Here is a 25,054-nt window from a genome sequence, read left to right as displayed (position 1 = left end):
GCCTTCTGGCCTGGATTGTGGTAGCTCTAGCTACGGACAGTTATTCGGGAGAGAACGCTTACTACCCCTTTGAGGGGGGGGGGAGTGGCTAGTATTTCCCAAATGTAATTAGGTAGGAGTGATGGGAGCGACGGTGGAGCCTGATGGTAAAGGGCTCTCACCAAGCTTCTGGATCTCCATGCCTTTCTGCCTGTGGTGGGGGCTGCTGTGGTCTGGGCTGTGGGTCGGGGTTGAACTTGAAAGCCTATGGAGTAGTGCCCCTGGAGTGGCAGGCCAGGGGTGCCATAGAATCACTGTGTGTGGCAGACACTTTGATTTTGGGCACCAAGGTCACTGCACCATAACACGCTTTTTAAGCACCTGCCTCTTGGGCCGGGCCTTTTGGCTAGGACCAGAGGAATTTTTTTATTCCTGGCCGGAGGGCCTGGTCATTGTGTTACACAATGGCCACTTCTTCTCACTCTCCTCCACTATCCCTTTCCCCCACTTTTTATTTATTTTAAACCTATGTAGTCTGGTCACGTCTTGTTTATGTCACGTTTGTCTCACTGTGTGACGAGTAAGGATGCGGGTCCTCGGGCCAGCCCTGAAAGTCTTGGGAAGGGGTGGACATGGCCTTTTGGCTTAGTTCGCCCTCTCTCATGGGGTCTCCCTTCGGGGGAGCCCCACCTAGTACTTGGGTGGGTCCTGTCTCGGCAGGCCCTCCAGAGAACGGGGTCTGTCTGGTTTCGGCCAGATAGACCATTGTAAGTACCTTTGTCCCCGCAGGAGCCTAACGCCCCGGGGGATCAGGGAATTGGCACGTCTGTGTACCCGTGGCACTTTTTTGTGAGCACTCTTTATGTGTGTGCACATTTTTTATGCACCGGGTGAAGTTTTTGGGGTGTGTTTTGCACGCCATAGGCTTTCAATAAAAAAAAAAAATCAGTGCGTGCTCTGTATGCAGCTGGACGCTCCCCTCTCTGTGAAGATTGAATATGCATTCACCCATACATTGCAATGGGCGATTTATTTCAACTGGAACTATCCAGCTGGTGAGGAACATATGTGTGTGATGGATAACACCGCACACACCTGGTGCTCTTCGCTACTAGTGGTTTGGAATGGATAATAGAATGTGAATTATATAGGTAGAATATACACATTCCATACTTTACACATATATTAACCACTTCAATCCCACGGACGTCATATGACGGTCCTGGGCTTTGAGCAGGTATATCTGAATGATGCCTGTAGTTACAGACATCATTCAGATGTTGCCGGTTTCAGCCGGCGAATCTCTACACCATAGGAATGATCATAGCGGCCGTTCCGCCGCTTGATCGTTCCTATGGGAGGCGAGAGGGGACGTCCCCCCCCTCCCGCCGCCCTCCGGTGCTTGCTCCGACTCACCGTTACGATCGGTGAGGTGGAGAGTAGATCCGCCGGCGCCGGATGTAGATCATAGAGATTTCCGGCGGACCAGATGGTCCCTGGAGTCTCTATGATCGTTGGAGGCCAGGCGCGATGTTATGACGTCACGCCCGGCCTCTCCATTCAAAAAAACGGCGCCGCTTCGGTTTTATTTATTTTTTTTTTATTTCAGGCTTCCCAGCCTAGTGGTGAGATATGGGGTCTTATTGACCCCATATCTCACTATTAAGAGCACCTGACATGTCATATTGCTATTACAAGGGATGTCTACATTCCTTGTAATAGGAATAAAAGTGATCAATTTTTTTTTTTTTTTTTTTTCAAAAAAAGTGTCAAAATAAATAAAAAAAAAAAAAAAAAATTTTTAAAGCGCCGCTGTCCCCGTGTGCTCGCACGCAGAAGCGAACGCATACGTAAGTCCCGCCCACATATGAAAACGGTGTTCAAACCATACATGTGAGATATTGCCACGAACGTTGGAGCGAGAGCAATAATTTTGGCCATAGACCTCCTCTGTAACTCAAAACATGTAACCAGTAAAAAAATTTCAAGCGTCGCTTATGGGGATTTTTAAGTACCGAACATTGGCGCCATTCCACGAGCGTGTGCAACTTTGAAGCGTGACATGTTACGTATCTATTTACTCGGCGTAACTTTCACAAAATGTAAAAACATTGGGCTAACTTTACTGTTTTGTTTTTTTTTTTTAAACACAAAACAGTTTTTTCCCCAAAAAAATGCGTTCGAAAAATTCCTGCACAAATACTGTGTGAGATAAAAAGTTGCAACAACCGCCATTGTATTTTTACATGTAGGAGCAAAGTGTCAGAATTGTCCCGGTATTGAAGCGGTTAAAGGGCTTAGTCTACAGGGTATATGTATGTGTGTAACCCTCTATTTATATAATGATCTTTTGGCAATATGATGTATGTGCCTGTGCTTTCACTTGCAGCACGCTTCTCACATTAGTTGAAATCCATTTATGTGCCCATCTGCGTCTTGAATTGAACAAAACGAGGTTTTGAATAAGATCGGGGCATATATGAGGGACTGAGGTGGGTTAAACACACATACATGTGTCTGAGAGACTGGCTTCCTTTCTCTGTCTAGTCAGAACTTCAATCAAGGGGTTAAGTATGGGAGATACACATTTCTTTAGTGTTGATTTACTATGTGGTGCCCTGTGTGCGATTCTGCACATAGATGATGAATATATTTATATCCCGCAATGACATTTGATTGATCAACTCATCGAGACATAGACAGCACAATATGTATATCGAAATGGAGTAGTGAGTAGATAGTGTGGATATGTGCACATACGGTATCCACACCTTACTTCCCTACATACCATAATGTATATACCTATACTCATAGTACAGTGAGACACTTATCCCATGTACAGCTATAGCCTTCTAAATTCAACTATCATTGTAATAGACACTGTACTTTTGGGATCTCTTTAGGCATCATTTTATGATGTCAAATCTTCTTATTCATTACTTTTGTTTCTATCATATTCAAAGGGACTTAGAAATGATATTATGTTATTTGTATGTATAAGCGGCACATCACTTCAGAGGAATTTTTTTTAAAAAGGTCTGTTTATGTCTATCACATGGTTACTTGGTTGAAGGGTGGGTAGCACCTGGTTTTAAATTACACTTAATTAGGGGTGATCATGTAGCTCCCTTATTTAAACAAAGGAAAGAACAACAGAAAAAAACCTGCGCTAATGAGCAAAGAAAAAAAAACATAGGGCTGCAGCTGCAACAAATTACCTTAAAGTGTTTGTAAAGGTGTTTTTTTTTTTTTTTTAAAATAACAAACATGTTATACTTACCTTCACTGTGCAGCTCGTTCTGCACAGAGTGGCCCCGAACCTCGTCTTCTGGGGTCCCTCGGCGGCTGTTTCAGCTCCTCCCCGCAAGCATTCACCACCTTAATGCGAGCTCCCTCGCACGGTGGTGAGTGCTTGCGGGCGCGCTCCCGTGATACAGCCGGCGGCTATAGCCGCTCGCTGTATCACTCGGCCCCGCCCCCCGGCGCGCCGCGTCATCGGATGTGATTGACAGCAGCGCGAGCCAATGGCTGCGCTGCTTTCAATCCATCCACTGCAGCCAATCAGCGGCCAGGGTGAGCGGAGGAACAGATGTCGGGAACGCGAAGCTGACTTTCGAGGCGTCAGGTAAGTAAAACGGGGGGGCTGGGGGCGGCGGTTCTGTCAGAAGTTTTTTCACCTTAATGCATAGAATGCATTAAGGTGAAAAAATTTTTACCTTTACAACCCCTTTAAATATCGGTGAAGTGTAAATAACATATATATCAAAAAAATGTGCGCTTGCATAAATATACCATATACATTAATTAGGTTTTAAGTTTAGATTGCAGATAAACTTCTCTAAAAAAAAAAAAAAACACTATAAACCACAGTATATAAAATTGTGTTAACAGTGCAGCGTGATTATACAACTAATTGCATGTACAATACATCTCCGTGAAGGAAAGTGCAAATAAAGAGTGTAGAATAGTTCAATCAAAAAATGCAGATAAGATATGAGTTTCCAGTTGAAATCCAAATCGCACGAAAAGCGAATTCATCAGTTCGTGGAAAACAAAATCGCAAAAGGAAATCGCAAAAAAAAAAAATTGAACAGTAATTTTGGTGCATCACATAAAGTGAAAAGAGAAAAGTGGGAGGATTAGAGGACACTTCCAAACCACCAGTAGTTCCGAAAAAGTTGTTAAAGATGTACTCTTACCGGACGCGTTGGACCTCCTATATAGCAAGGTCATACAGGCCTGCAGATATAGCCCTCTGCGGAGACAGATAGATACCGGTGCTTGGGTCCACTCATAAGCGCCGCACACAGTGGGAGATGTTTCCAATGCTTCAGCGTCAGGAGGGAGACTCACTCCTCACAGGATCCGTAAATGGAAGGAAAAAGAGGGAATAAAAAACTCCAATAGTGTAGTATTTATAAAGGAGTTTATTGCCTCAATCGACCAATGGTCATATACAAAATTCAAAAGTAAAAAACGTTTTAAAAGCCGGCATGAATAAAAAGCTAAACGCCCGTGCAAATTACATGGTGTACGTGATGGCAAGCACTGCGTAGCCACGCCCTACACGTTTCGTCATACGTGACGTCTTCAAAGGGGCACGGGCGACGCAATGAACCATCACCTTTTATAAAAAACAATCGCAACCAAGCCTCATTTTGGCAATGACCAATCTCACAACTGGTCATGCGCAGAGGGATACCAAGCCTCAATATGGCAATCGTTGTGAACCGCATACGGAGGCGGATCGTAAATGTAAACAGGAAATACTCAGATGTGTAACCACGGAAGTTAAATTAAAAATAAGAACATTAGAGCTCAAAGAAAATTAATAATATATAATATCAACATGTAACCCCTTTATATAAGATGGAACTCATACTGGATTTTAACTTAGTTTTTACTGCGCGTCCCCATGCTGATAAGGAGGCTGCAGCGTATACAGTATATAAAGGGATTCGACTCCGTAATACTATGCTGTACTGCTACAGCAGGTGAAATAGTCGTAATATAAAAGCTCTTGAAATATTGACATTAGTGAGTACTTACAAGGGCAAACAGATAATGAATTCAGAGGGCACATTAAGATGTAATATATTTGTATCTAAGGATAGACAACCATATCCAGCCCAGATATCCCCTTTACAATCATTGCCCAAATAAATATATTATATATATATATATATATATATATATATATATATATATATATATATATATATATATATATATACACACATACACACACACATACATATATACACACACACACACACACACACACACACACACACACACACACACCAAACACAAAGCCTACAGAACAATCATAATTTTTAAAGGTATAATTTTATCTTTTAATGTCCCTACTTTTTATTTATTTTATTGCTATTCATTTTATTTTGTTCCTTATAAATTTTATTTAGAAACTTTTTACTTTAAATTGTGATCATGCATTATCAATAAACGCATTGATTTCGATATCAACATTGAGCCCTTGAGGTTTAAGGCATCTGATTTTATATATCTATTCCATCTCTAGCTTGGATATGGCTCGTCTTTTGGGTCCACCCCTCCATGGTAGCTTAAGTCTATCAATACCAATAAATTTAGCGCCCGTAGGGTCTCGCCCGTGTATATCTAGGTAATGCTTAGATACTGGATGGCCTATAAAGCCTCTCCGAATACTTCCAATGTGCTCGTTTAACCTGACCTGAAGGGGGCGTACTGTGCTTCCCACGTATTGGAACCCACAAGGACAGGTTAAAAGATACACTACATGAGTAGTAGAGCAAGTAATAAATGACTTGATTGGAAAAGTTTGTGAGGTACTGGTGGAGTTAAAACAGACCACCTTCCGATCCTTGATAGCATTAGTAGTGCAAACCACACATTTTCTGCACCGATAATACCCTACCAGGTTCTGGAAAAACATAGGTTTTTTTTATCGGAGACACTAGAAAAACACAAACACTAGAAGCCACAAATGTTCGAATTGACGGCACCCCTTTAAAAACTATCTGAGGTTTTTCCAGGGAGTAAAGGGTCTAATATACTGTCGTTTTTTTACAATATGCCAATGTTTGTGTATCAATTTTCTGATCGAAGAATGTTGACAAGAATAACGAGTTATGAAGGGGCAAGTAAAGTCCCTATTCGTGGTTGTCCCTATCATGGTTTGATCTGTAAGTAAGGATTCTCTGTCAAGTTGTTCCACCTCCTCTAGACGTTCTCTAAGAAAGGAGGCCTCATAGCCCTTTTCGATAAATCTATCGGTGAGGACTTGAGATTGGGCTCTAAAATCATTAGTAGTAGAGCAATTACGTCTAATCCTAATGTATTGACTTTTAGGGACTGAGTCAAGCCATGCCTTATGATGACCGCTATCACGAGGTATAAATGCATTCCGATCTATGGTCTTAAAATAGGTGGAAGTCAGCAAACGATCACCTTCTCCCCATATCTTAAGATCCAAAAAGTTCACAGTACTTAGGCTAACTTCATAATTGAATTCTTATTCAAATCTTCCATTAATCTACAGAGGGATTCATGGGTACCGTTCCATAGGAGGACGACGTCATCAATGTATCTTGCCCACAGAACTAATTCAGGTCTGCGTTGGGCATAGATGACCTCCTCCCACTTGCCCATGAATAAATTAGCCAGGCTGGGGGCAAACTTGGCCCCCATGGCTACACCCCTCTTTTGGAGGAAAAAAAGGTTCTTGTGCCAAAAGGAATTATGCGTTGTGGCATACTCGAGTAGATACATTATGAACCTTTTCTGTTTCCTTGGGAGTGAAGGGTCTTTATATAGAAAATATTTAACGGAAGATATTTTCTGGGCAATGATTGTAAAGGGGGATATCTGGGCTGGATATGGTTGTCTATCCTTAGATACAAATATATTACATCTTAATGTGCCCTCTGAATTCATTATCTGTTTGCCCTTGTAAGTACTCACTAATGTCAATATTTCAAGAGTTTTTATATTATGACTATTTCACCTGCTGTAGCAGTACAGCATAGTATTACGGAGTCGAATCCCTTTATATACTGTATACGCTATACGCTGCAGCCTCCTTAAGTTAAAATCCAGTATGAGTTCCATCTTACATAAAGGGGTTACATGTTGATATTATATATTATTAATTTTCTTTGAGCTCTAATGTTCTTATTTTTAATTTAACTTCCGTGGTTACACATCTGGAGTATTTCCCGTTTACATTTACAATCCGCCTCCGTATGCGGTTCACAACGATTGCCATATCGAGGCTTGGTATCCCTCTGCGCATGCCCAGTTGTGAGATTGGTCATTGCGAAAACGAGGTTGCAATTGTTTTTATAAAAGGTGATGGTTCATTGTGTCGCCCGTGCCCCGTTGAAGACGTCACGTAAGACGAAACATGTAGGGCGTGGCTACGCAGTTAATAAAGAAAAAAAGGAACCGTGCTAAATAAGTGTGCAATATTGCATACGTTAAGCAATGAAAAAATGAATACAATATATGTGAAAAATAGATAAATACTCGTGACAACTACATATAATCCAAAATGTGTCACATCAACTGAAAATAAAAAAGTGACTAAGGATCACCCATAGATCATTAAACAAAAAAGTCCAAGTGATTAATAATAATTCATCTGTGAGAACCAGAGAAGATCCACCACCAGGAATAGAAGGGGTCACTCCTTACCGGATAGCCACGATCCCCCACTACAGAGGATCATAGATAGCAGGTACACTTTAAAACTGGCTGTGGGAACTCACGTCAGCATCCGGTAGGGGTCGTCACACCATCAATATCAACAGCAAGCTCGTGGCAGAGATGCACCATAAAACGAAAGATGGAACTCACATAGCGTAAAACCATAAAAATTGTTTTATTTGATATACATAAAATGGACACTTACAATAATCCAGAGAATAGACAGCCTTAAGTCCGGTTCGTGGCCAGATGAACTTGGACAAACCGTCCTACTGGAGTAAAGCACAGCTTGGAGGCTTGCCATCACGTACCCCATGTAATTTGCACGGGCGTTTAGCTTTTTATTCATGCCGGCTTTTAAAACGTTTTTTACTTTTGAATTTTGTATATGACCATTGGTCGATTTAGGCAATAAACTCCTTATAATGTTTACATAAATGTATGACTCAGAGGGTTGGCCGTGTCATTGCCAACATCCCTTGTAATTTTTAGAACTAGATGTGTACCTCAAAATGGGATTTTAAGGGCAATGCAGAAATTGGCAGTGTTGAATTATAGTTAAAAAGAAGTTTATTGATACAAAAACGAATAGGATATACATGAACATACACATTGATCTAGTTAAGAATAATTGTAAAAACATCAGATATATGGAAACATATGATGCATCCTACTGCTAGTTACAAGTACCACCCCCGATAGGTGTGATGGCGTCCTGATAGCAGATTTCCAACGCGTTTCAACTTATTGTAGGGATAAAGTCTTCCTCAGGGAGGGACTGCATCACATTCTAAAATTTTAAGTAACAGCATGATTATTGGTATATACTTAAATATTTGTTTGTTACCTATATCTACAGAAATCGCATTACAACAGAAAAGTATTATATGCGACTTACATTTGCGACTACAGAAATCGCATTACAACAGAAAAGTATTATATGCGACTTACATTTGCGACTACAGAAAATCGCATTACAACAGAAAAGTATTATATGCGACTTACATTTGCGACTACAGAAATCGCATTACAACAGAAAAGTATTATATGCGACTTACATTTGCATTTAACTGTGAAAAATCGCTTTCCCAGTGCTGGCAGGGGTCCTAACACGTGATTGTCAATGCTGCTCAAATATCCTCTACGGGATGGCCTGGTATATTGTGAAGAAACCAGTATTTGGCAGTCGTGATAATTAAACAACTGAAAAACATGAAGGTATAAGGGAAATGCTAAGAAATTGAACATCAAAGAGGTCAAAGAATGGAAATAATGGTGATTCGTAGGGGAAATAAGGTTCCCCAGGGCCATCATAGAGTAAAAGAGATCAAATACCTTAAATTGATTGTGTCAGGTGTATTGTTCCAAGTGGCAGGGAGCTCCGGTCCTGGAGTACCTCTCTGTAACAAAGCCAGTTGTGGAATGCTGCCTGTGGCCATCCCTGGCGTCCTAATATATGGGGTGTGGGCGTGGCTAAGTGATGGGCGTAGCCCTATTCTAGGTAGAGTCTCACATTCATTGGTGGTGCAGTGGAGGGGGTGCGACTTCAATTGGCTGCTGTCACTGTTTAGAGGAAGCACCTTTGTACAATGTATTGAGGGGAAGCGTCCACAAGCTTCCCTGTTATCTAGGTAGCAGACGCTTGGACCTCCTCCTTCCTTTTCTCCTCCCCGTGACGTGAAGCCTATTGCTTACACGTAGCCCATGTAATATGGGCACGGGGTGAGGCGGGGAGAGAGGTGCGTCTGGTTGCCGGGGCAATGTGCATATGACGTTGGGGTCACATGGCCCCGACGTCAGTTCCTAAAAGAGGGAGGGGCGCCGTGTGACTCCACAGCGCTATTGAGCAGTCTTATTCATGTTAAACCGGGCATCGGGGCATAGTAGCCCCGCTGTCTGACAAAAAAGTATAAGACTATGCACAGCGGTGTATGGGGTACTGTTCTATGCTGATGTCATAGATGTCACCAAGATATACAGTGATAAGTATGACAAAAAGTAGCAGGTCTATACTCCCTCATTTAGAGATGGAAAAAGGAAGGAAGAAAAATTGTATAAAAGAATTGCAAAGAATTGATTGAAATGGGGATAGTACTGATGAAATATATATAATAAGAGAATGTGAAGGGGGATTTTTATTCTTAAATATGCCCAAACCTCTTTATGATGATTGTACTGTCATTGAGCGAATGGCAGAACATCAAAATTAGGGCTTATAACCACCGACACAGTAGGAAATCCCGGGGCATCAAAATAAGATCTGACGCCTTCGGGGTATTCGGGCCATGATGTTGCGTCATGGCCCCCCCCTGTGCCGGGTAGGGATAGTGGGCAGAATGGCAACGGTATCATTGGCCCTTTGTTTCAGCACTGAGAGGCGGATTCATATGGCACAGTCGCATGAAAAATGCATCTGCAGAAATAACAGCAATTAACATAATACTGTATACAAAATAGTTACACAAAAGAGATTACAGTAATTACAGTAAATAAGTTTAATTAGAAAAACTCTCCTATATAGTTTCTGACTGGGTAGGGTGTAGAGTCTTAGCAGTTTAAGACATATGATCATCAATGGGGAGATAATGGGCCTATGGTGTTGTGGAGGAAGCCCTCTGTTTCTCCGCAAGGGGTACTGGAATAGAACTCCAGTTCTAGAAAAGCAGAGGTGCAAGGGAACAAAGAAGGTGAGAAAAAAATTATGTTAATCCGTTTTCCCCGAGCTGAAGCCCTCCAAGAAGGGTCTGAAACTTTCGGTTTCATTTAGGCCTGGGGGGGTAGTGGCCCTAAGGTACCTTATCCAGCGCATTTCACGCTGGAGGAGGACCTTGTTCCAGTCTCCCCCTCTGAGTGGCAAATGAATCCTATCAAGGACTGTGAAGTTCACCGAGGGTAGTCGGTAATTGTGATATCTGGCAACATGCCTTCCCAAAGGCAGATACAAGTTGCCGATTTGCATACTTTGCATATGTTTGTCGACACGTTTTCTAAATTCCTGTCTTGTTTTGCCCACGTAGAAGGCACCACACTGGCACTGCATGAGGTATACCACACCCTGCGTCTTGCAATTGGCAAAATGACGCAGGGAAAAACTTTCCCCATTAGGCAGTGCCAGTGTGGTCCTCCTACCGATGACTGGACATTGGGCACAGGAACCACATGGGTATGTACCCCATGTTTTACAGGGGTCCTTTCTTGCCGTGCCCTTGTATTCACTTTGGATGAGTGCATTTCCTATTGAGCCAGGTTTTCTATAGGTGATTTGGGGTTTAGGACCAATTAGTCCTTTCAGGATTGGATCATCTGTAAGGATGGACCAATATTTTGAGATAATTTTATTGATTTTAAAATGCTCATTAGAAAATCTCACAATAATCCTTGTAGTGTCATCTTCTTTGGTTGGTTTCTTTGAGAAGATTAAATCCCTTCTATTGGTTTGCTTAACTCGGTTGAACGCTTTTTTTAAAGAGGATTTGGAGTAGCCTCTGTTCATGAGCCTAATGGTAAGTTTGTCCGCTTCGTGTTGAAAGTCTTCGTTGTTACTGCAGTTTCTTTTAAGGCGGAGAAACTGGCTGTAGGGAATGGATCTTTTCAGAGGTTCCGGGTGAAAGCTGTTTGCATGCAACAGGGTGTTGCCAGCAGTCTCCTTTCTGTAAAGTTTACTTGATAGTCCGCCCTCAGAGTTTTTAAAGATGGTAATGTCCAGGAAATTTACTTCATGGGTATCCGAGGTCATAGTGAAAAACAGGTTAAAAGCATTGTTGTTCATCAGCTTTAGACAGTCCCTCAATAATTCAGGGGGGCCGTCCCAGATGATGAAGAGATCGTCTATGTACCTCTGCCACATACATATGTGGCGAGTGTACACAGACGCTGCCTCCCCCTGTAGGAACTCCCTCTCCCACTCCCCCAGGTACAGGTTGGCATAGGAGGGTGCGCAGCACGTCCCCATAGCCACTCCCTGCACCTGGAGGTAGTGGGAGCCCTTGAAAAGGAAGGTGTTGTGTCTGAGGATATAGTCCAGCATAGTTAGAATGAATGCATTGAATTTCCAGTCTGTTGTTGCTCTTTGTTGTAGGACACGTTCAATTGCAGCTATGCCTAAGTGGTGTGGGATACTATTATACAGCGATTCCACATCCACTGTAGCAAGTAGAGCTGAACTGGGAATGGATATTCCATCGAGGATTTGCAATAGATGTATGGTATCCCTTGTATACGATGGAAGTTCCATTACATGGGGTCTCAGGTATTGATCTATTATTTGGCTGATCCCCTCTGTGATGGAACCATTCCCGGAAATGATAGGTCTCCCTGGTGGGTCATTTAGTTTTTTATGCACTTTGGGTAGTGCATAAAAGGTGGGTTGACGTGGATGTCTAGTGCGTATAAAATCCCACGTGTCTTTATCTATTACCCCTTCATTGACAGATTCATCCACCAGGGAGAAGAATTCCTGGTTGAATTTGTCTACTGTGGAGGGAGAAATCTTTTTATAGCATTTGGTATCATTCAATATGTTAAAACACATTTTTTCGTATTTGGCATTGTCCATAAGGACGATGTTCCCTCCCTTGTCCGATGCTTTGATTGTAATTTCTGTGTTGTTTTTAAGGGAGTTTAATGCCTTTTGTTGTTCCCGATTTAGGTTGCTTTTTTTGTTGTATTTTTCCATCTTGTTGATTTCTTTAGTGATCTGTCCTACAAATAGAGCTATGGCTGGATTCTGATTCAGTGGTGGAAATCTGTGTGATTTCCTTTTGTATTTTTTGGTGGTTTGGACTCTGCTGGGTTCCTCATGTTCTTCTTCACTGCTTTCACTGTCAAGATCCCTCTCACAAAAATCCTCTATTGGGCCACTTTCTTGCAGTAATAGATTAAGATCTCTGAGAGCTCTAAAGTCTGCTGCTTTGAGATTAGGTTCCACTTCAGGTGTAGCCGTGGTTTTTTTAGTCGCATATAAGCTTTTGAGTAAAAGTTTTCTGGCGAACAGATTTATATCTTTGATGGTTTCAAAGCTGTCTAAACTCCGATTCGGACAAAAGGAGAGACCTAGAGACAAAACTTCCTGTTCTATTGTTGTGAGTTTGTGAGATGAGAGATTTATGACATTTAGTTTTCCTTCACCGGTGGAGCTGTCATGGATATCATTGAAAGTTGTGGTGGTGGGGTTGGAGGAGGTTGGGATTGTATGTTGCTCTTGTCTAAAAAAGTGTCTATATGGGTCTGCTGGGTTTTCGAAATCGCACCCTGTTCTTTGTAACTTTTTCCGGTATTCTGAGAGGATGAGCCTTTTGGGTTGCCCGGTATTGTCCCCCTAGTTCTACCCATGCCCCCTTCTCTTCCACCTCGTGTGCTTTCATTTGACTGGACGTCTGTGGTTCTTCTCTTGTGTGTTTGTTGAATCTCTCCCTCCATATCTGTTTGTTTGGGAAAGGGACCCTTTCTTTTGCCTCGAAATTTGCCCGCCTGGGATGAGGCTGAGGAGGAGGAGTTATTGGAAGGTGTATCCGAAAGATAGTCATTGGTCTGGTTTATATTATTCTGTTTGGGAAATCTGGAACTTTTTCTTATTTGTGAATTGGTATTCCACTTATATGCCCTGCCTTCGCCAAAAGCGTTTTTATCCCTCCAGTATTTTTTCTCCTTTTTTATGAGAATATTTTTGCTGAAGATTTCTAGGTGTTCCTTCAGCTTTTTCTCATATACTGTATATTGTTCGTGTTTTTTGAGGGCGGAAAGTCGGGTATAAAGTGTTTGGATTTCCATGTCCATACCTCTCAATTGCTGCTGGTATTCGTTTTGCAGCAGTAGCATGAGGTGTTTGGAACATTCATTTAGTTTTGTTTCCCAATTTGTTTTCAGTTCTTTGGTAATGTTATCCAGGGTGGGGAATATTTGTATTCGTAGACCTATAGGGTTTATGCCCTCCCTGATGTAGCGTCCTAAAGATTCTATATGCCAGTGTAGGGCAGATTTTTTCTCTAGTATTTTGGTTAAGCATGAAAAAAGTGAAGATAGGTCTGAGGTGACCTGTTCTTTGTCTTGATAGTCTTTTTGGATATTAGCCATAAGTTCCTCCCATTCTCCCCCCAATAGGTCCCCCATTGTATGTCGTTACTGCCTAGTGGAAATACACTCAACCCAAAAGCAGAAAAAAGAAAAAGAAAGATAAATGGTCATCGGGGGTTCTCCAATGACTGAGTTGGGCTGCTCCACTCCTAAAACAGGAAAATCCCTTATTATATAATAGGATGGGTGGAGCCTCGTATTAATTAGATTAAATATTTATTTTTGGTTCAAGGAGAGTCCACAACCAACTGTCTGAGTCAACGATAGATGAGGTGTGGGTGTATTTTCCACCCTAATAAATTGTTTACATAAATGTATGACTCAGAGGGTTGGCCGTGTCATTGCCAACATCCCTTGTAATTTTTAGAACTAGATGTGTACCTCAAAATGGGATTTTAAGGGCAATGCAGAAATTGGCAGTGTTGAATTATAGTTAAAAAGAAGTTTATTGATACAAAAACGAATAGGATATACATGAACATACACATTGATCTAGTTAAGAATAATTGTAAAAACATCAGATATATGGAAACATATGATGCATCCTACTGCTAGTTACAAGTACCACCCCCGATAGGTGTGATGGCGTCCTGATAGCAGATTTCCAACGCGTTTCAACTTATTGTAGGGATAAAGTCTTCCTCAGGGAGGGACTGCATCACATTCTAAAATTTTAAGTAACAGCATGATTATTGGTATATACTTAAATATTTGTTTGTTACCTATATCTACAGAAATCGCATTACAACAGAAAAGTATTATATGCGACTTACATTTGCGACTACAGAAATCGCATTACAACAGAAAAGTATTATATGCGACTTACATTTGCGACTACAGAAAATCGCATTACAACAGAAAAGTATTATATGCGACTTACATTTGCGACTACAGAAATCGCATTACAACAGAAAAGTATTATATGCGACTTACATTTGCATTTAACTGTGAAAAATCGCTTTCCCAGTGCTGGCAGGGGTCCTAACACGTGATTGTCAATGCTGCTCAAATATCCTCTACGGGATGGCCTGGTATATTGTGAAGAAACCAGTATTTGGCAGTCGTGATAATTAAACAACTGAAAAACATGAAGGTATAAGGGAAATGCTAAGAAATTGAACATCAAAGAGGTCAAAGAATGGAAATAATGGTGATTCGTAGGGGAAATAAGGTTCCCCAGGGCCATCATAGAGTAAAAGAGATCAAATACCTTAAATTGATTGTGTCAGGTGTATTGTTCCAAGTGGCAGGGAGCTCCGGTCCTGGAGTACCTCTCTGTAACAAAGCCAGTTGTGGAATGCTGCCTGTGGCCATCCCTGGCGTCCTAATATATGGGGTGTGGGCGTGGCTAAGTGATGGGCGTAGCCCTATTCTAGGTAGAGTCTCACATTCATTGGTGGTGCAGTGGAGGGGGTGCGACTTCAATTGGCTGCTGTCACTGTTTAGAGGAAGCACCTTTGTACAATGTATTGAGGGGAAGCGTCCACAAGCTTCCCTGTTATCTAGGTAGCAGACGCTTGGACCTCCTCCTTCCTTTTCTCCTCCCCGTGACGTGAAGCCTATTGCTTACACGTAGCCCATGTAATATGGGCACGGGGTGAGGCGGGGAGAGAGGTGCGTCTGGTTGCCGGGGCAATGTGCATATGACGTTGGGGTCACATGGCCCCGACGTCAGTTCCTAAAAGAGGGAGGGGCGCCGTGTGACTCCACAGCGCTATTGAGCAGTCTTATTCATGTTAAACCGGGCATCGGGGCATAGTAGCCCCGCTGTCTGACAAAAAAGTATAAGACTATGCACAGCGGTGTATGGGGTACTGTTCTATGCTGATGTCATAGATGTCACCAAGATATACAGTGATAAGTATGACAAAAAGTAGCAGGTCTATACTCCCTCATTTAGAGATGGAAAAAGGAAGGAAGAAAAATTGTATAAAAGAATTGCAAAGAATTGATTGAAATGGGGATAGTACTGATGAAATATATATAATAAGAGAATGTGAAGGGGGATTTTTATTCTTAAATATGCCCAAACCTCTTTATGATGATTGTACTGTCATTGAGCGAATGGCAGAACATCAAAATTAGGGCTTATAACCACCGACACAGTAGGAAATCCCGGGGCATCAAAATAAGATCTGACGCCTTCGGGGTATTCGGGCCATGATGTTGCGTCATGGCCCCCCCCTGTGCCGGGTAGGGATAGTGGGCAGAATGGCAACGGTATCATTGGCCCTTTGTTTCAGCACTGAGAGGCGGATTCATATGGCACAGTCGCATGAAAAATGCATCTGCAGAAATAACAGTCGCAAATGTAAGTCGCATATAATACTTTTCTGTTGTAATGCGATTTTCTGTAGTCGCAAATGTAAGTCGCATATAATACTTTTCTGTTGTAATGCGATTTCTGTAGTCGCAAATGTAAGTCGCATATAATACTTTTCTGTTGTAATGCGATTTCTGTAGATATAGGTAACAAACAAATATTTAAGTATATACCAATAATCATGCTGTTACTTAAAATTTTAGAATGTGATGCAGTCCCTCCCTGAGGAAGACTTTATCCCTACAATAAGTTGAAACGCGTTGGAAATCTGCTATCAGGACGCCATCACACCTATCGGGGGTGGTACTTGTAACTAGCAGTAGGATGCATCATATGTTTCCATATATCTGATGTTTTTACAATTATTCTTAACTAGATCAATGTGTATGTTCATGTATATCCTATTCGTTTTTGTATCAATAAACTTCTTTTTAACTATAATTCAACACTGCCAATTTCTGCATTGCCCTTAAAATCCCATTTTGAGGTACACATCTAGTTCTAAAAATTACAAGGGATGTTGGCAATGACACGGCCAACCCTCTGAGTCATACATTTATGTAAACAATTTATTAGGGTGGAAAATACACCCACACCTCATCTATCGTTGACTCAGACAGTTGGTTGTGGACTCTCCTTGAACCAAAAATAAATATTTAATCTAATTAATACGAGGCTCCACCCATCCTATTATATAATAAGGGATTTTCCTGTTTTAGGAGTGGAGCAGCCCAACTCAGTCATTGGAGAACCCCCGATGACCATTTATCTTTCTTTTTCTTTTTTCTGCTTTTGGGTTGAGTGTATTTCCACTAGGCAGTAACGACATACAATGGGGGACCTATTGGGGGGAGAATGGGAGGAACTTATGGCTAATATCCAAAAAGACTATCAAGACAAAGAACAGGTCACCTCAGACCTATCTTCACTTTTTTCATGCTTAACCAAAATACTAGAGAAAAAATCTGCCCTACACTGGCATATAGAATCTTTAGGACGCTACATCAGGGAGGGCATAAACCCTATAGGTCTACGAATACAAATATTCCCCACCCTGGATAACATTACCAAAGAACTGAAAACAAATTGGGAAACAAAACTAAATGAATGTTCCAAACACCTCATGCTACTGCTGCAAAACGAATACCAGCAGCAATTGAGAGGTATGGACATGGAAATCCAAACACTTTATACCCGACTTTCCGCCCTCAAAAAACACGAACAATATACAGTATATGAGAAAAAGCTGAAGGAACACCTAGAAATCTTCAGCAAAAATATTCTCATAAAAAAGGAGAAAAAATACTGGAGGGATAAAAACGCTTTTGGCGAAGGCAGGGCATATAAGTGGAATACCAATTCACAAATAAGAAAAAGTTCCAGATTTCCCAAACAGAATAATATAAACCAGACCAATGACTATCTTTCGGATACACCTTCCAATAACTCCTCCTCCTCAGCCTCATCCCAGGCGGGCAAATTTCGAGGCAAAAGAAAGGGTCCCTTTCCCAAACAAACAGATATGGAGGGAGAGATTCAACAAACACACAAGAGAAGAACCACAGACGTCCAGTCAAATGAAAGCACACGAGGTGGAAGAGAAGGGGGCATGGGTAGAACTAGGGGGACAATACCGGGCAACCCAAAAGGCTCATCCTCTCAGAATACCGGAAAAAGTTACAAAGAACAGGGTGCGATTTCGAAAACCCAGCAGACCCATATAGACACTTTTTTAGACAAGAGCAACATACAATCCCAACCTCCTCCAACCCCACCACCACAACTTTCAATGATATCCATGACAGCTCCACCGGTGAAGGAAAACTAAATGTCATAAATCTCTCATCTCACAAACTCACAACAATAGAACAGGAAGTTTTGTCTCTAGGTCTCTCCTTTTGTCCGAATCGGAGTTTAGACAGCTTTGAAACCATCAAAGATATAAATCTGTTCGCCAGAAAACTTTTACTCAAAAGCTTATATGCGACTAAAAAAACCACGGCTACACCTGAAGTGGAACCTAATCTCAAAGCAGCAGACTTTAGAGCTCTCAGAGATCTTAATCTATTACTGCAAGAAAGTGGCCCAATAGAGGATTTTTGTGAGAGGGATCTTGACAGTGAAAGCAGTGAAGAAGAACATGAGGAACCCAGCAGAGTCCAAACCACCAAAAAATACAAAAGGAAATCACACAGATTTCCACCACTGAATCAGAATCCAGCCATAGCTCTATTTGTAGGACAGATCACTAAAGAAATCAACAAGATGGAAAAATACAACAAAAAAAGCAACCTAAATCGGGAACAACAAAAGGCATTAAACTCCCTTAAAAACAACACAGAAATTACAATCAAAGCATCGGACAAGGGAGGGAACATCGTCCTTATGGACAATGCCAAATACGAAAAAATGTGTTTTAACATATTGAATGATACCAAATGCTATAAAAAGATTTCTCCCTCCACAGTAGACAAATTCAACCAGGAATTCTTCTCCCTGGTGGATGAATCTGTCAATGAAGGGGTAATAGATAAAGACACGTGGGATTTTATACGCACTAGACATCCACGTCAACCCACCTTTTATGCACTACCCAAAGTGCATAAAAAACTAAATGACCCACCAGGGAGACCTATCATTTCCGGGAATGGTTCCATCACAGAGGGGATCAGCCAAATAATAGATCAATACCTGAGACCCCATGTAATGGAACTTCCATCGTATACAAGGGATACCATACATCTATTGCAAATCCTCGATGGAATATCCATTCCCAGTTCAGCTCTACTTGCTACAGTGGATGTGGAATCGCTGTATAATAGTATCCCACACCACTTAGGCATAGCTGCAATTGAACGTGTCCTACAACAAAGAGCAACAACAGACTGGAAATTCAATGCATTCATTCTAACTATGCTGGACTATATCCTCAGACACAACACCTTCCTTTTCAAGGGCTCCCACTACCTCCAGGTGCAGGGAGTGGCTATGGGGACGTGCTGCGCACCCTCCTATGCCAACCTGTACCTGGGGGAGTGGGAGAGGGAGTTCCTACAGGGGGAGGCAGCGTCTGTGTACACTCGCCACATATGTATGTGGCAGAGGTACATAGACGATCTCTTCATCATCTGGGACGGCCCCCCTGAATTATTGAGGGACTGTCTAAAGCTGATGAACAACAATGCTTTTAACCTGTTTTTCACTATGACCTCGGATACCCATGAAGTAAATTTCCTGGACATTACCATCTTTAAAAACTCTGAGGGCGGACTATCAAGTAAACTTTACAGAAAGGAGACTGCTGGCAACACCCTGTTGCATGCAAACAGCTTTCACCCGGAACCTCTGAAAAGATCCATTCCCTACAGCCAGTTTCTCCGCCTTAAAAGAAACTGCAGTAACAACGAAGACTTTCAACACGAAGCGGACAAACTTACCATTAGGCTCATGAACAGAGGCTACTCCAAATCCTCTTTAAAAAAAGCGTTCAACCGAGTTAAGCAAACCAATAGAAGGGATTTAATCTTCTCAAAGAAACCAACCAAAGAAGATGACACTACAAGGATTATTGTGAGATTTTCTAATGAGCATTTTAAAATCAATAAAATTATCTCAAAATATTGGTCCATCCTTACAGATGATCCAATCCTGAAAGGACTAATTGGTCCTAAACCCCAAATCACCTATAGAAAACCTGGCTCAATAGGAAATGCACTCATCCAAAGTGAATACAAGGGCACGGCAAGAAAGGACCCCTGTAAAACATGGGGTACATACCCATGTGGTTCCTGTGCCCAATGTCCAGTCATCGGTAGGAGGACCACACTGGCACTGCCTAATGGGGAAAGTTTTTCCCTGCGTCATTTTGCCAATTGCAAGACGCAGGGTGTGGTATACCTCATGCAGTGCCAGTGTGGTGCCTTCTACGTGGGCAAAACAAGACAGGAATTTAGAAAACGTGTCGACAAACATATGCAAAGTATGCAAATCGGCAACTTGTATCTGCCTTTGGGAAGGCATGTTGCCAGATATCACAATTACCGACTACCCTCGGTGAACTTCACAGTCCTTGATAGGATTCATTTGCCACTCAGAGGGGGAGACTGGAACAAGGTCCTCCTCCAGCGTGAAATGCGCTGGATAAGGTACCTTAGGGCCACTACCCCCCCAGGCCTAAATGAAACCGAAAGTTTCAGACCCTTCTTGGAGGGCTTCAGCTCGGGGAAAACGGATTAACATAATTTTTTTCTCACCTTCTTTGTTCCCTTGCACCTCTGCTTTTCTAGAACTGGAGTTCTATTCCAGTACCCCTTGCGGAGAAACAGAGGGCTTCCTCCACAACACCATAGGCCCATTATCTCCCCATTGATGATCATATGTCTTAAACTGCTAAGACTCTACACCCTACCCAGTCAGAAACTATATAGGAGAGTTTTTCTAATTAAACTTATTTACTGTAATTACTGTAATCTCTTTTGTGTAACTATTTTGTATACAGTATTATGTTAATTGCTGTTATTTCTGCAGATGCATTTTTCATGCGACTGTGCCATATGAATCCGCCTCTCAGTGCTGAAACAAAGGGCCAATGATACCGTTGCCATTCTGCCCACTATCCCTACCCGGCACAGGGGGGGGCCATGACGCAACATCATGGCCCGAATACCCCGAAGGCGTCAGATCTTATTTTGATGCCCCGGGATTTCCTACTGTGTCGGTGGTTATAAGCCCTAATTTTGATGTTCTGCCATTCGCTCAATGACAGTACAATCATCATAAAGAGGTTTGGGCATATTTAAGAATAAAAATCCCCCTTCACATTCTCTTATTATATATATTTCATCAGTACTATCCCCATTTCAATCAATTCTTTGCAATTCTTTTATACAATTTTTCTTCCTTCCTTTTTCCATCTCTAAATGAGGGAGTATAGACCTGCTACTTTTTGTCATACTTATCACTGTATATCTTGGTGACATCTATGACATCAGCATAGAACAGTACCCCATACACCGCTGTGCATAGTCTTATACTTTTTTGTCAGACAGCGGGGCTACTATGCCCCGATGCCCGGTTTAACATGAATAAGACTGCTCAATAGCGCTGTGGAGTCACACGGCGCCCCTCCCTCTTTTAGGAACTGACGTCGGGGCCATGTGACCCCAACGTCATATGCACATTGCCCCGGCAACCAGACGCACCTCTCTCCCCGCCTCACCCCGTGCCCATATTACATGGGCTACGTGTAAGCAATAGGCTTCACGTCACGGGGAGGAGAAAAGGAAGGAGGAGGTCCAAGCGTCTGCTACCTAGATAACAGGGAAGCTTGTGGACGCTTCCCCTCAATACATTGTACAAAGGTGCTTCCTCTAAACAGTGACAGCAGCCAATTGAAGTCGCACCCCCTCCACTGCACCACCAATGAATGTGAGACTCTACCTAGAATAGGGCTACGCCCATCACTTAGCCACGCCCACACCCCATATATTAGGACGCCAGGGATGGCCACAGGCAGCATTCCACAACTGGCTTTGTTACAGAGAGGTACTCCAGGACCGGAGCTCCCTGCCACTTGGAACAATACACCTGACACAATCAATTTAAGGTATTTGATCTCTTTTACTCTATGATGGCCCTGGGGAACCTTATTTCCCCTACGAATCACCATTATTTCCATTCTTTGACCTCTTTGATGTTCAATTTCTTAGCATTTCCCTTATACCTTCATGTTTTTCAGTTGTTTAATTATCACGACTGCCAAATACTGGTTTCTTCACAATATACCAGGCCATCCCGTAGAGGATATTTGAGCAGCATTGACAATCACGTGTTAGGACCCCTGCCAGCACTGGGAAAGCGATTTTTCACAGTTAAATGCAAATGTAAGTCGCATATAATACTTTTCTGTTGTAATGCGATTTCTGTAGTCGCAAATGTAAGTCGCATATAATACTTTTCTGTTGTAATGCGATTTTCTGTAGTCGCAAATGTAAGTCGCATATAATACTTTTCTGTTGTAATGCGATTTCTGTAGTCGCAAATGTAAGTCGCATATAATACTTTTCTGTTGTAATGCGATTTCTGTAGATATAGGTAACAAACAAATATTTAAGTATATACCAATAATCATGCTGTTACTTAAAATTTTAGAATGTGATGCAGTCCCTCCCTGAGGAAGACTTTATCCCTACAATAAGTTGAAACGCGTTGGAAATCTGCTATCAGGACGCCATCACACCTATCGGGGGTGGTACTTGTAACTAGCAGTAGGATGCATCATATGTTTCCATATATCTGATGTTTTTACAATTATTCTTAACTAGATCAATGTGTATGTTCATGTATATCCTATTCGTTTTTGTATCAATAAACTTCTTTTTAACTATAATTCAACACTGCCAATTTCTGCATTGCCCTTAAAATCCCATTTTGAGGTACACATCTAGTTCTATAAACTCCTTATAAATACTACACTATTGGAGTTTTTTCTTCCCTCTTTTTCCTTCCATTTACGGATCCTGTGAGGAGTGAGTCTCCCTCCTGACGCTGAAGCATTGGAAACATCTCCCACTGTGCGCGTCGCTTACGAGTGGACCCAAGCACCGGTATCCATCTGTCCCCGCAGAGGGCTATATCTGCAGGCCTGTATGACCTTGCTATATAGGAGGTCCAACGCGTCCAGTAAGAGTACATCTTTAATAACTTTCTCGGAACTACTGGTGGTTTGGAAGTGTCCTCCAATCCTCCACTCTTCTCTTTTCACTTTATGTGATGCACCAAAAGAACTGTTCAATTTTTTTTTTTGCGATTTCCTTTTGCGATTTTGATTTCCACGAACTGATGAATGCGCTTTTCATGCGATTTGGATTTCAACTGGAAACTCATATCTTATCTGCAATTTTTGATTGAACTATTCTACACTCTTTATTTGCACTTTCCTTCACGGAGATATATTGTACATGCAATTAGTTGTATAATCATGCTGCACTGTTATCACAATTTTATATACTGTGGTTTATAGTGTTTTTTAGAGAAGTTTATCTGCAATCTAAACTTAAAACCTAATTAATGTATATGGTATATTTATGCAAGCACATATTTTTTTTTTATATATACCTTATTTAAACAGACAAAGACTGACCAATCCCCAAGCTCTGAAGAAGTTCCAGGAAGTAAGGGAATGAAACCTGTAAGCTATTCTATGCTGGGTGAGCACCCCCACTCCCCCCCCCCCCCCTCCACAGCCTACACTGACATATGGAATCGGGGTACTGAACCACTACCTGACTTATTTACTTGGATACCAATCTATCCCTTTTTTTCATACTAATTGCCATGGATCAGACCAGCAGCAGGTGCTAAGGAATGGAACACAGCCCTGCTGATCAGCCAAGCTGCCCAGGTGAAGAGGCACCAATGCTTTGGGTTTAAATATGGACATATTGGAACATCGTCTGGATATACATACCATACAGATCTGCATCCAGGTCATCTATCTTTGAGGGAGATCCATATTTATCTACCATCCGTGAGTAACCTTGGCCTTTTTGCATATACCCTTTTGTGCAATTAAGCTTGCTACAATATAAGGAGGACATACAGCTACCAATTGTGTATTGGAATTGTGTCCCCATTTAGCATTCATTCAGCTATTCAGCCGTGAAGATCTTTTGTCTTATTATAGACTCCTCAGCATATGGGTATAGTGCATATCCATCTACTCACGTGTCCCCATTCATGTGGTTACACACCACCTTTATATCCAGCGGCAATTACTACATTGGACACTTGTTATATCCCTGTCTCTAATAACACAGGAAGATACTTTTGGATGGACTTACATCTCAGGATATAAATTTCTACCAGGCGGAATCAGGCCCCTTTGTTTCATCCTATATTACAGTACTTTATCATATATATTTCTTGTCCTTCCATTGTTTTTCGTTTCTGTCCAATTTGTTCCAATTTTTTACCACCCATTTTTTCTTTTGACTGACTGACTGCAGGTACCATGGCTAGCCATTGAGCTGTTTGTGTCTGGAAACAGCGCGAATATCTAGTGCATTTGCATTATCACGCTGTCCCTTCAGGAACTGTATGGTTCAGCCTGCCATTTCAGGTAGTAGGGGGTTTCATAGGTGCTAAAGGGGTGTGCTATCTATTGGGGTAGGGAGGAACCTCCCCCACTTGCAGGCTTCCTCGCTTTTCTAAGAGGGATTATATACTGTTTACAGGGAGGGTACAGATTGGTGGGATCCCCTACCGGTATTCCCACCATATATGTCTTTTAGGGGTGGTTGTGTACTATTTTTTTCTGTGTTCAGATTTGCATAGCTTAATAAACTTTTTTGTAGTTTACTCTGTTTGGTGTGCCTTGGTCATTTAGTTTTTTATTTTTATTTTTTTTCCTTTTCAACATCACAATCGTGACCCTAAAAGGTACCCAGTTTTTTATTATTGGATAGATCTATACCCCCCAGAGAGGTGGAGCGTTGACTAGAGGCAATTCACGTTTAGAAACGTACTGGATATATAAGTTACTGTGCCACTCTCCATTCGGGTTGAATGTAGAGTGGGACATTAATGCCTTCCTTAATAGAGCCTAAACTAGGTGTTTTTGACTTTTTAGAATTTTTGGGGAATTCTGGGAGAATTATTTATATGTTTGTTGTTTCTATGTACTATGCTCTCACAAATTCTGTATAACACGGCAGTTGTATTAATTTATATTTCATTATAATACTGTTCCATTTATCTATAATCTCACTGTAAAATATTGACCCCTGATTGAAGGTCAGCTCTGCGGTGTATATCAAATCATAGCTAAAAACTAGTTTATAGTTCGATTATTATTGATTTTTGACTTTCTTTAAATCCATAATTGCACACCTTGCTCAAAACAAGCACAATATGATGTTGCTGACTCTGTTTGCAGTACCGGTTTCTTATTGGGTCCTATGTACAATCGAGAGC

At 41.7% G+C, this 25,054-nt stretch overlaps 1 protein-coding gene across 1 annotated transcript in view; it reads right to left on the bottom strand.

Annotated features, from left to right (window-relative positions):
* Positions 1-25,054, bottom strand: part of STRIP1 (striatin interacting protein 1) — a 614,942-nt gene that overhangs the window by 569,746 nt on the left and 20,142 nt on the right. The gene's annotated exons all lie outside the window — the stretch shown is intronic.

Source organism: Aquarana catesbeiana, linkage group LG02 (assembly GCF_042186555.1).
Source record: "Aquarana catesbeiana isolate 2022-GZ linkage group LG02, ASM4218655v1, whole genome shotgun sequence".
NCBI classification, from domain to species: domain Eukaryota; kingdom Metazoa; phylum Chordata; class Amphibia; order Anura; family Ranidae; genus Aquarana; species Aquarana catesbeiana.
The sequence above is the reverse complement of the archived record's forward strand: the minus strand, read 5'-3'. Positions and strand labels throughout refer to the sequence as shown.